Below are 13287 nucleotides of genomic sequence, written 5' to 3'. Positions count from 1 at the left end.
GTGGCCCTGGATGGCCATAGCTGCTCCATGCAACTGACACATTACCTGGCGGTGGGGGCAAGAACTGCCTTCAGGAGCTTGGTTGAGGTTCAGCACTAAGGCCACCAGTGGGAAAAATACAAAGTTAGCAACTTTTAGATGCTTGCCTTGTCTCACAGCCCTCCTAAGCCATGTCAAGAGACCTGGTCATAAAGAAAACATTTCAGCCCTTTAACCCAGGAGTGATGTGTACTGGGTACAATACAAACTTGTTTGGTGTGTGTGTTTAATGCCATCTCTTGGGCACCTCTTTTGTATCTCTTCAGAGGGATGACTGCACAGTCCCTGCCTCCACCTGTGGCCAGTTATTTCCCGCCTCTGGCTTTCTCGTTTGACGCTGTGGCTTGGCCCACCTCAGAAACCCTCCTGGAGCCCTGAGCTGCACAGCCTAGAAGTGCAAGGGAGTTAATACCCCATGAATAAAATTTGGGCCAGTGGTAGATGGAGCCAGTGGATAAATCCTTGCCCATCGCAACCGGCATGGCTGCGCTTCTTAGGGCTTCTGGGCTGCCTGGTGGGGTCAAGCAAGCGGCCGCCTGTGTTAGTGACCAGCTCACCCCACACCCCCCATGCTTTGCCCTGCTGTGCCTCTCTCCTGCTCCCGTTGACCCTTCTCCTCAGTTAAATCTTTTTCTCAGCTCTGCTTTCTGGGGAATCCAAAGTGAGACAGGTGCTACCTGGGTGCATTAGTGTCTTGTAGGTATCAGCGAGAACAAGGGAGATCTGAATGACCAACCTACGCTCTGGGAACAGATTGTCAGGAAGAGAGTCTTCAAAAACTTTCCTAAGTGGAAAACAAACCAGCAGGTTTCTCCTGATCCCAGTTCCCCTAACCCAGATGGATACGGTAGAGTTTATAACACAGAGCACAACTCACCATAGTTTGGAAGAGAGAAAATTTTGCTCATGATATTAATCTGGATTTAGCCATAGTTTTGGTGGGTATAAGAAATATCTTGTTTGGGGCATACTGGTAAGCACATGCTCAGAGCTGAGATATCAATGCCACTGGAAAGAGGAAAATAGTTGTATCACCAGTGATAATGACTAGAAGTCTCTGACATAACAAATCTAAGCAAGACTAAGAAATTGCCTGTTTAGTTTCTATTTAATTTTATGGGCAACTCATTTTATTCACACCTTCAGATGTATACACATTCAAAGTTTAATAACTAGCATATTTTGGGAGGTATTTTTGTTAACATTCCCTGTACTATTTGAAGCCCCTTTTATGGATTATCACTTTTAATACAGTATTCACAAAAACTGTGAAGGGGGCTATAATACTATTACTATTACCCATTTTACAGATGAAAAAAGCTGAGACCTGGAGCCATAAAGCAACTGCCTGAAGGTCACATGGCACATTAACACTATAGAGAGAGCTGGGGTTTGGGCCTAGAGGGGACTGACTCCATTGTTTTCACTCTTAGCCCAATCAGCACACTTCGACGTCCTGTCATGTAAAGATAGGAAAGTGAAACTTGTGGAAATATTTGGTGAACTGGGGATGTGGTAGAACACCAAAGAATAGCTCGGAGCCGGTCTACAGCTGGGCTGTCATGACACCAAATTAGTGACTGAAAGTGAGCAATAAAATCGAAGCAGCACCGCCTGGTACCTGGTGTTTCGTGGACTTCCCACTGAGTTCACGCGAAGCAGGGTGACTACGTTTTGTTGCTAACTGGTTGAAACAATCGTCTGGGGCTGTATCAATACCAAGCAATCCAATTAAAAATGCACTGATAGAAGTCCATTTATGAATGTTCCTAACAAAACTTTTGGCATTTTAATCAACTATTTGGCTTGAAGAGGACGCAGATACAGACCAATTATTATACATGGCTTAGCTCGGCATCTTGACTACACTGTTCTAAAATATTTCCCTGGCGACATGAGCTTCACAGAACTGAGAAAAGCTTCCTTCATCTTGTGCCTGAGCATGTTAATCTGAGCATGCTTACTTTGGGAAACTTATTTTTTCTGTTTTGAGGAATAATAGTCTGTAGAAAATCGATTTTCTGATCAAATCACGTTCCACTTCTGCAATTAAACTGCCTCTACCTAAAACCATGCCCATGTGGGAAGGTCAAAGATGAGATCTTGAGAACATTAGGGAAAATCATCTCCCTCCTATGTGTCAGAGTACAACAACTAAGGAATCTCATGATGCCTCTTTATTAACCTCTCCAAAGAACCAAGAGCCTGTGATTTTCCTGAGTTCCAAGAGCCCCCGACACTTGAGCCCTGATCCTGTCAGGCCAAGAGGGCCCCAGCTGTGCACCCATTTGACCACTAATCTATGGAGGAAAGGGTCCTGGACTCATCTACATTCCTGGCCTAGTAGTGTGACGGTGAAAAGACCATGTTAACTTCTCTGAGGATCACTTCTCCTCGTGTATAAAGTGGCCCAGGGTTGCTAACAGGGTGGAATGAGTGATACATGTGAACGTTGTCATGAGGGAGATCTTGCAACGCCCTCCAGGGGTGGATAACACAGCGAGGTAGGGGGCACGTGGAGTGTATGGTAGGCTGAACACTGGCCCCCAGTGTCCAAACCCATGACTGCTGCTGGGTATGGCAGAAGGGACTCTGCCTAAGTTCAGGGTCTTTAGTTCGGGACATTAGCTTGCATAACCGCGTGGGTCCTAAACGCAGTCCCAAGTGCCCTCAGAAGTGGGAGCAATCAGGAACTTGACTGATGCAGGAGCTGTGTGCTGACGGAAGTGAGGGACTGGAGTGGTGTGTGACGAGCCACGCAAGGCTGACAGCCTCTGGAAGATGGAAGGCGGCATGGGACAGATTCTGCCCTGGAGCCTGCGGAAGGAGCTCTTCCTGCTAACATCTTGACTTCAGCTCCACAAGACCTATTTCAGTTCTGCCCTCCAGGACTCCTAGAGAGTAAACGTGGGTTGTTTAAGGACACTGAGTTTGTGGTAATTTGTTGCGGCAGCGATAGGGAATGAACACAGAGTGCTGGCAATCGGGTTCCCTGTTCCTACAACTGTTCTCCGGCCTGCCTGCTCAAACGCAATGCCTGGCACATGTTGTGCACTCTGAATAGGTTAAATGTAAATTGCAAAGTATAAATGGCATGTATAACCAGGATGGAAAATAATTTTACAGTAGTAAAGCTGAAATACACATTCCCTATGACCTCAAAGCTTTCAAGATCTTTGAGTTTCAACCACCGTAAAAAAATACATTGTACATTGGGAGCCAGCATGTGCACATATGTGCACACATACATGCACACGCTCACACACACTAATTTGAATATACCCTGCTGCCAAGCCATGCAACCGTATGCTCATCTGTCACAGCTGCAGCCCTAAAACGTATCTGATGTGAAAAGCATGTGTGTATGTGCATGTGGGTGTGTACATAGAGAGATCTACATATAAGTCAAATGAATGTTTCAGAAAACAATACTTATCCTTTACAAATGAATCCTTATCTTTCCTATATGGGGTGTATTCTGACACATTTGACTTTATTTTATTCCATTATTTTAAAATGCTGATCAGGAAGTAAGCCAACGTCCACAGGCTTCAAAACACTCTTGCACACGTGCACCAAGAAATATGCAAAAATAGTTGTGTAACATTTTTTTATAATAGCCCCAAATTAGATACAACTAAATGTCATCAACAGAATGGACAAAAATACCGTGGTCTATTTTTATAGTGCAACACTCTTCAGCAGTGGAAATGAATCAACTCCAGCTCCCCCCGACCAGAGTGACTCTCAGGAAGGTAAGTGTTGAGGGAGAAGCCTTAGAAGGAGACGTACAGAGAGGGAATTATCACACCGTGCTGAATTATTATTTCCAAGTAAGTTATAAATGTCATCATACAGCCTGTGTTTAATTGAAAGCTTATTGGCCTCAACTAATTTAGGTGACAAAGTGATCAAATGGAGACCAATCTGCGTGCAAAGTTGCAGGTGCTTGAGGACCTGATGTCCCAGCTGCAGTTCTCAAAGGGCTCCCCTGCCAATGCAGAGAACTTCTGCAGGTAAATTCCTTGAGAGGGATGGTCTTTTTCTCCCATTATCTCCTCAGCACCCACGCTGCCTGGCACTTGGCTGAGACTGAGTCCAGGCTCCACGCTGTACAGATGTGTGCTGGTCAGGGAAGCACTAGTTCGACGGGGAACTGGGGACGGCCCCATCGGGGGGATGGTGAGGAGTCGGGGCATCACTGGATGGCAAGTGGCCGGTCACCCATCACAGCTTTATACAAATGCCAATTGGTCCCCCTCCCGCTCAGCCCCAAGGTCTCAGACCTCCCTGTAAACACGGTTATGGGTCATCTGCCTCTGGCGGCCTCTCAGGCCATGAGCCCCTCCCCCTCCTGCTGGCTGCTACCTGAACCCCATGAATGGCAGGCCAAGATAATGACACAGAAAGGGTGTTGACAATAAGCTTCACCTGGCTCAGGGGAGCAGGCAGGGCTTGTGTTGCTGAATGAGTGTGAACGAATTTGGTGATGAGCGAAGATACCTGCTTACCAGGGGCAGAGTCAGGTCATGGATGGGCCCAGGCCAAGAAATGGAGAGGGCCCTGGGGGCTGAAATCCAAACCCATTCTTCCCCTTCAGGGAAGGCCCTCACCTGGGCCACTCACCAACTCCTTTCTCCCCCTCCACGCCCCCAGTCTAACCGGTTGGAGGGTTAGGAATGTCGTCCAATCTGGGCCTTGCTGCAGGTGGTGGGCAGGTGGGCCACCAGGGATAAAAGGACAGAAAGAACCATCCATGGGGCTGCAGTCTTCCCTCAGGAGCAGAATCAGGTCAGAAGAATGGGGGCAGCCTTCCCAGTGCCATCCCTGCAGGAGAAGCCCGCCCAGGCATTCTGTGAGCCAGCTCAGAGCCACAGCCCCGATATCAACCCCCCCCCCCAGTGCCCGCTTCAGCCAGCACCCGTCCCAGGTCACCACGCATGCGTCAGACCAACAGGGCCCGGAGCTGGGGCATAACTGAGACTGCAGGGCAGGTGGTGGCAGCAGCTATGGCCGTAGCCAAAAGTCCCCGGGAGCGTGGGATGCAGTCACCAGGCAGGGGCAGTGAGCGCCAACCGCACTGAAGGGTCAGCGAGAGTGACAGTGATGGGTGGTAGTGCTGAGAACACCCGGATGGTGAGGGCCCCATTTCCTAGGGTGATTGTCATGTGCCCAGCACTTCATATGCATAGCATCCTTTGATTCTTGTAGCCAACCTGGGTGTAGATACTGATATTATCCCCACACAGAGACACAGGAAGTGTCCCAAGGTCACTCAGAGGGAAGGTCTGTCTGTTTTCGCAGTTGGTTTTCTGCCTGGGACTGCAGGATATCAGGCCCCCAGCTCTTACAAAGCCGGGGGCCGAGGAAGGCCAGTCAGGCCAAGCCCTCCCTACTGACAGACATTGGCTCCTGTGAGTGCCTGGTGACGGCGGGAGCTGGGCGCACAAAAGCGAGTGACACCGACAAAGCACTGCCTCCTACAGCCCGTGTACAGTCCAGCGAGAGATCCCCGTGCACATAAGAAGGGCGGGGGGCCAGCAGGCCTCCTGGAAGCAGAATGCCAAGTCCTGGAGGTGCAAGCGCAGCAGGCAGGAGGGAGTGGAGGTCTGGGCACTACACCTTGAGCACAAAGGGAAGTTCAAGAAGACAGGGCTGTAGATGTTTAAAGCCTTCAGCGGTGGTGTCAAATTCGCCTTCAGAGAGATCCCTCTGCCTTCAGGGTACGCAAGGGAAAAGAACTTGGCCTGGACAACGGGGAACCGTTGCCATTCTGGATGCAGGGGTGGGGCCTCAGAGAAGAGGCTGGCAGAGCCTCCTTCTACTGCCCTGACTCACGAAGGCCCTAGAAGCAGGCTATCTGCGGAAAGAGGGAGTGGGCCTCTGGGGCAGGAGCCCACAGCTTGCTCCGCACTGACCCGGGTGCCCCTCAACAGAGGCATCCACGGGGCACACAGGCAGGTGCCCCCCTTGGGCTGCTGGTCCAACCCAGCCAGAGAGCAAGCCCAGAGCAGGCAGGGCAGGGCACACACCAGGCGCAGGGAACCCCCTCTCCGTCTAGCATCTCCTCCCCTCCAGCCCGCCCTCCCCACTGCTGCCAGAGGACCTGGTACAAAGCCCGGCATGTCACTGCCCGGCTCCGCACTCTGCACAACCGTGGCTGGTAACCGCCAGGGCCTTAGCGTGAGTCAAGCCAGTGGCACCAAGACGCCCAGGCGGTCATCAGGTCCACACGTTCCCAGGACAACAGAGCCAGAACGAGCCACTGTCACCTCAGAATGTGACAGGCAAGCAGATAAAAATGACTAACATTCCTACATCACGGTCCCTGGGCACACAGCTTTCTAATAGTCGGTGTGCCACTGTGGGAAGCACACCCCAGGCATTTGAACTACTTGCTCAAGTAAGGTTGTGGCCACACCAAGCGCTCGCATGACTGCTCAGATCCTGAGCTGAACCAGCAGCTCTTCTGGCCAAAACCATTTTTCCTTGAAAAAAATGACTGACAAACTGGGGTTATGCCAATGTAGGTATGTTAGACAGTTTCTCAAAAACTAGAAAATTGAATCTGGCACAGGCAGCGTTTGTCACCAGTGATGAAATTCCAAGGTTCAAAAGAAAATTAGAATTCTGAAAACTCCCATGTGCTTGCAAGCCTGGCAGCTCCCCAGTCATTGAAGACTTTTCTGATGAGACCAGTGGTGATATTCTTTGACTGGAATGCTTGCTGTTCTCATCATTAGACTGGGGTTCTAGGATACAGGGGTAAAATGCTGTTTTCATCACATGGTACCAAAGCTACATAGCGCCAACCTGACCGGTGACTAGACATTCACATTGGTCACCTGGCTGAGCTAGTGTTCGTATGGTTTCTCCACTACTGAGTCACTTTTGCACCCTCGGCGGGCCCGCACCCTCAGCGGACCCGCACCCAAAAGGTGGGCAGGTACACCCCTGCTCCGTGGGGACAGAGCAGGCGTGCAACTACGTGCTGCTTTTCACATGGGAGATTTATCTTTTCTCCTCCATTTATTCATTTAGTCAATCATTCATTTACATCAATATGGATTCATGATATTTATTTTATACTTTGGGTCACAATCCTTCTTTATTAAATTCTGTTGCTTAATTTTTTTCTAGCTTTGGCCACCGGCAGTTATTTCAGTGGACTCTTGTGCATGTTTGACATACACTCGTCATTGCGTGTGTGTGTGTGTGTGTGTGTGTGTGTGTGTGTGTGTGTGTGTGTTTTGAGGCTCATCTTGCATCTTTCCTGCCCCAAGCCTACCAGAATCAGCCGTTCCTCCCAGCATCCCCAGGCCCTTTTATTACAGAATGGCATTAGAAACCAAGATCTAGGTGCCAGGTACCAGTGACTATCAGTGTAGCAGAAAATGTGGTTTCAGATTCAAGATTTGCATTTCCGGATGATTAGTGATGTGAAGCATCTTTTCATGTGTCTGTTGGCCATCTGTGTGTCTTTGGAAAATTGTCTATTTAGGTCCTCTCCCCATTTGTGATTGGATTATTTGTTCTTTGGGGATTGACTTGTAAGAGTTCTTTATCTGTTTTGGCTATTAGCCCCTCACCAGACAGATCATTTGCAAATACATTCTCCTTTTCAGTAGACTGTTTTTTTCATTTTTTTGATGGTTTTCTTTGCTCTGCTGAAGCTTTTTCATTTGAAGTATCTAAATGCTAATTCAGGTATTTCAAGCTAGAACTACAAATTCTTCTAGCCACTTATTCAATATTTGCAATTCTTTTTGGCCCAAATGGTGTAGATGTATGCTTTCCAAAGCAGTAGACACTAACCACATGTGGCTGTTGAGCATTTGAAATGTGGCTAGTGGGACACATTGAAAAATAATATTAAAGGTACGTGGGGTTTAATAAAATGTATTTTTAAAACCAGTATCACCCATTGCTTTCTTTTTTTTTACATTAATGGAAAATGTAAAGTCACACAGGTGGCTCCCATTATATTTCTACTGGACAGCAGAGATTTCCATGGCAGCCTCTGTTACCATTTGACATTCAGATTAGCTGGGGACCTGCTTGCAGTCATTTTTCTGCTCTGCACCGACTGTCCACTTGGCCAGAAACCCCTTCATTTGACCCCAAGCCATGGGTCTCTGCCAGCCTTTGCAAAGAAAGTAATGAACACAACATCTCTCAGAGTAAGCCCTTGCCCTCCCCTGCCAACATCACGTGGAAGCCCCCACCTGAAAGGTAATCTCCCCGCCAATCTCAGGCTGGCCATCGGGCAAGATCCGAGGACAAAGGAGGACTTGTTGATGGACTGTCCCAGCCCCTACGGGAAGGTCAGTCCTGAATCCATCCTTTCTCTCTCCTCAGCCTCCTCCACCCGAAGAGACGGGCATTTCCCCAGCCACGTTCCCAGGAAAGGCCCTCATCTCGGAATCACCCGCACAGCTCCTGCTCTGCCGCAGCTCTCAGCAGCAGCCCTGCAGTGACGGCAGGCGTGGAGCCGCCTCCTTACAAAAACTCCCCCTGAGCTGCCCACTGACCAGGCTGAATCCCAGACGCAGGCCCGGTGGGTCCCCACCCACTTCCGCATTCTGTGTCTCTTTTGGTCAGAGGCTCTCCCCCTGGACAAAAGACAGGATGTGGTGGGATTTACTGCGTGTGCCCATTTTTAAAGGCACCACTGTGTTCCCAGGCACTCAGGGTCCAAAGTGCCTCTAACTCCCTCTTGTCTTTCTTCCCTTGTCTGACCAGGGACCAGCGCCTGTGACCGTTGCCACCAAATGACTCCCCATGACTACCCTTTTCTCCCCGCCCCATTCCCATCCCCCTGCACTAGGCTATCATCACTTTGGGGATGTAGGACCCAGTCGGCTGATATGTCATGAGATCTCTGCTTAGGTCTGTGTTATAATACTGACTATATATATTTGTTTTATATAGATTATTCAAGAAATCATCATACATTTTGTTCAATAAACATACTAAAATTACTTAATAATATGTTTTATCTCCTTGTCAACCTTTAAGCTTTTCTGGGATAGAAACCTTGTCTTGATCTTTACGGCCTCCCATAGCCGTGCCTCTTTCTAGTAGATGCTCAGGAAGAGTTTGTAGGATCGAATAATTTCTGATGCTTCTTGGGTGAAGTCCAGTCCCTTAAGGAGGCAGCTGAGGTCCTTCAGAGTCAATACAGCCCTAATGAATCTCACAAGCCATGTCCGCCGTCCCCAGGACCTCTTCCTCAGGCCTCCAGTGTTCTGGCCACGAAGGCAGTCTTCCCCCAGACAGTGTGTGTGTGCTGCTCATGCTCTGATCATCTCTCTTCCTGGACTGCCCCTGCCCACCAGTATCCCTGGCATCCTCACCCTGCAGGGCCCAGATTAAATATCCCACCCACCAGGCCTCACTCCCCTTTGCTTCCACGCAACTCTGCACACACCTTTGTAAGTCCAGTCATATCATAATGATCTCTTTCAAACCTTTTCTCACCAGCTAGAATTATACTCTGTGGGGAAAGATTAATTCCAGAGCCTAGTATGACAGGAAAACATAGGGCTCTAAAATATTATTTTATCAGCACAGAACTAAATAAAGGCAAAAGAGTAAAGATTCAGGACATAGACAAAATGTCTCAATCCAACACATAATGAAGAAAAGCTTTCTCCCACATTAAAAAAGACTCTGGGAGCAATTCGAGGAGAAAGTGTAGGAGGCTTCAGACTTCCTAGTAAAGCTACGGGAAGACTTAAGAGAAATGACTGCAAGGTGTGTCTATGACAATAGAGGGCAGTGGTGGTGACTGTGGTGACGGGCATCTTGGGATGATGGCAGAGAGCCAACCGGGTGGGCCTCTTCCTCTAACTCCTCCGTCCCTTCGCCCCTGATCAAGACCCCAGACTGTGACATGAACAGGGAGCTGGGAGGGAAGCCCAGCCTCGTGGGAAAGGGTCTGATAGCACATTTTAGGTTGCCATACAGAAAATAAAGAGAGATGTGCTCCTTACAAAGTTAAGTTTTCAAACATATTCATACTCATTACCCTAGTCTAGTGACTGACATATAGCTCTTAAAAAGTTTGTCTTAAATGTTGAGTGCATACATGAATAAACAATGTATTTCAATTCGCCACAATTACTGAATGTTTTATGATATTGCCTAATGGGTATTTAATTGTTGGAGTTTTAGGGGAACAATAAAAAACAGCATCATCTTTGCTTCCCAAGTTTGCAACTACCTGGCAGCTATTGCAAAGGAATCTGCCAAATGGACTTTTTTTTCTTTAAGTCAGCTTTATTGATAAATCTAGCTAAAGAATGAAGTTTAGATCAGAGGATTCTGACTCCAGTCCCCTTGAATGGACCTGTCCCTCAACCTGCGTTTCTGTTCCAGTAGCTTCCACATGGACAAACCAGAAACACTAATGCTGAGCCAGGCCATGGAAAACACCAGAGACCCACAGACCCAAACCCAGCAGTCGGCACCTCTCCCCAAACCGCCAGTCAGATGCTTCCTGCTCCTCCTTTGAGAGAGGCAAGCTAGGGCTAAGGGGAGAGGTCAGGGGTGTTTCTCCGGTGGGATTCTCCTCACAGAAACAGGAGGCCAGGGAATGATGATTTCCCTCAGAAACAATAGCTCATGTTTGCAAGATGTACCGTTCATGATGAATCAACACCCGGCCTCCAAAATGCCTTAATCCTCTCCTGGGAGCAGCAAGTTGGTCCTTCACTCAGGCCTGTCTGTTCAGGGTGGAGCAGGGTAGGTCTGATGCTTCGGGCATAGTTGTGCCCTTTTTTCTCCGTCAGAGTAGGAGCAAACTTCCTTAGTCATCCTCCAACCTCATGTTTTCTACTGTCTCCCCCCAAAATAGCAGAGGGTTAGAAGCAGCATTCTCCATATCGTAGGAGATGAAAAGAGCATCCTGATTTAACCCCCATCTCTCCCGGATCCCAGTGCACACCTAGAATCATTCTCTGCCTTTGTCCAAATTATAGCTTAGAGTTAAGACTAAAAGAAAATACCTGGCCAGCCATGGGAGTGTGACTTCTGGCCAGATCTCCTCAAAGTGTGTGTGTGTGTGTGTGCACATACATGTGTGTGCATACACATGCATACATACCATGCACACACATATGCATGGGTAAATACTGTAAATACATGTATGTGTATATACTACACACTCAGTATGTACAGAATACTGGGTATTAGGAAACACTATATATATATAGAATTATCTGTCCATTCTCTTTCAGGAAGCTGGGTAGTCTGAACAAATTCCACATTGGCTGTAGATGCCCAAATATATGTAGACTATTTAGAGAAGTTTTTTGGTACGAGGTGTGAAAATATACAAACCACCTAGACCTCCTTTTCTTTAAGTGATAAGAGGACCCAGCTCTAAAATCTGTGCTTTCAGAGCATCTACAGAGGCTAAAGTCACAAGATAATCATGCTACCCTCTGTCTCTTACCTCAGTTGATTCCCTTCATCTAACAATATATTGTCTTGACTATTCACTTGTGCCTTAGTAGCATGAGAGGAACAAAATAGGCTTAAGATTTCTTCCTGAGTTGGGCTTTGCATATCAGTTAGGATTATATTTTGTGTGAGTCAAAGAAACACAAAACAACACTAGCTTTAAAAAAAGAATGAACTTTATTTTGTGTGTATATATGCATATATATATATGTTAGGACACAGATCTATGTTCTGGGCTAGAATAGCAGTTGGGTCCCAGATTTCCTCAGGATCCAAACTGCTTCTATCTTGTTATTTTACCATGTGTAGCCTCATTCACAAGTTCATCTCATGACCTAAGATAGTTGCTCCAGCTCCAGCCATCACATCTGCATTACAGCCAGAAAGAGGAAAGTGACACGGAAGAGGGTAAGGACACACACCAGTTGTTTTAGGAAGCTACCTCAAAGATGCCCTACGATTCCTCTGCTTATCTCATTGGTCAGAGCAGAGTCAAATGAACACACTTAGTTGCACTGGACTTCGAGAAATGTAGCCTTCTTCCCAGTAGCCTGTACCAGCTAAAAATGGAGGGTTTATTTCAGGAGAGCATAAATTGTGGGGAATCACTAGCAGCCTCAGCTGCACCTGGGTGCCTTTGATTGTGTAACAGTGAACTACCAGCAACATGCTCCTGACCCCAACACCTTCATCATCAATCTTATTCAATTCCTCAAATTCCACCATTAATCAACCTCTGCTCCAACCGGAAGGATCTTCACGCACCTGCACTTGACCATGTCTTGCATCCTGTCCTCCATACTTTTACACTTTGTTTACCATGTTTTCCCTCCTCCTTTCAACCTACATAAATTCTATCTGTCTTTGAAGGCTCCTTCCAAGCCCCACCTCTGCCACCAACCTGACACTTGATGCCTACAGGCACAGATGTTGAGTTCATGTGCATGTCTTTTGCTTTCAACTAGATCATAAGCTCCTTGTAGGCAGGAAGCTACTATGGCTTCTGTGTACCTCTCACAGTACCTAGGCATGCATGTGCTCCTAAGACTTCTGCATATCTTGTCACTTAGAAGCCAGACTTGGAGGAACAAGCAGAAGACTGAGAGCCAGGAGAAATTAATTCAAGACCCAACGCTGACCCTAACTAGCTCTGCAACCGTGGGCTTAATTTCCCTGAGCATAGATTTCTCATCTATAAAATGAAGAAAGCACCACCTACCCAACTTACTTCACAGCATGTCACACGCATACACACACACGCCCTTTGTACAACGCAAAACACCACAAAAACTGAAGGTAGTTTCTTAGGGTTTTCTGACTGCAAGCACCTGAAACCAGCTCAGGCTAAGGAGCAAAAAAAGGGTCCTTACTGGGAAAGCAGAGCAGATTGCTCACAGTCAGAGAGTGCCTGGAGACCAGTCTTGGCAACAGCGGGGAGCAGGGCAGCTCCAGGGCCCAGGACGCAGGAACTGTTCGGCCAGCTCATCAGGTGCACCTCCAGAAGTGAACTAGCTCCAAACAACTTTCCACTTTGGTGCCACTCCCCCAGTTTCAAGTCCTGGGAGAGGGTGACAGTCTTGCTTGGGTTCGGAGCCCCTGCTCCTCAGACACAGCAGCCCAAGCCACCTGGGCTTATAGTCCCACAAAAGCTATACATGATGAAGGGAGGTCAAGTCCCTGTAGGAAATCAGGGTGATGTTATTTATTGGTACAGTGAAAGGACACTGGGTGGTCAGAAAGCAGCAGATGTCCACCATGGGGCTTAATAAACATGTGTCAGCT

The sequence above is a fragment of the Manis pentadactyla genome, chromosome 19, assembly GCF_030020395.1.
Source record: "Manis pentadactyla isolate mManPen7 chromosome 19, mManPen7.hap1, whole genome shotgun sequence".
In the NCBI taxonomy this organism is placed as follows: domain Eukaryota; kingdom Metazoa; phylum Chordata; class Mammalia; order Pholidota; family Manidae; genus Manis; species Manis pentadactyla.
The sequence above is the reverse complement of the archived record's forward strand: the minus strand, read 5'-3'. Positions refer to the sequence as shown.